Source organism: Bactrocera latifrons, unplaced genomic scaffold (assembly GCF_001853355.1).
Source record: "Bactrocera latifrons isolate USDA-ARS-PBARC rearing strain unplaced genomic scaffold, ASM185335v1 scaffold_458, whole genome shotgun sequence".
Lineage (NCBI taxonomy): Eukaryota > Metazoa > Arthropoda > Insecta > Diptera > Tephritidae > Bactrocera > Bactrocera latifrons.
The window spans coordinates 39,442-39,787 of NW_017537110.1; positions in this window are offsets into that span (position 1 = coordinate 39,442).

Genomic DNA, 346 nt, shown 5'->3' on the forward strand with positions numbered 1-346 from the left:
GTCAATGTCGTAGTATATCTCGTACAGCTCATCGTTCCATCGAATGCGATATTCGCCGTGGCCAACGCGCAAAGGACCATAAATCTTTCGCAGTATTTTTCTCTCGAAAACTCGCAACGTCGACTCACGTGGTTTTTCAGCTTACACAGCCGTATAAGTTTTGCAGGGATACCAAATTCAGACATCGCGGCGAAAAGGCAGCTCCTTTTCTCGCTGACGAAAGCAGCTTTGAAATCGACGAAGAGGTGGTGAGTGTCGATTCTCCTTTCACGGGTCTTTTCCAAGATTTGGCGCATGGTGAATATCTGGTCGGTTGTTGATTTTCCAGGTCTGAAGCCACACTGAT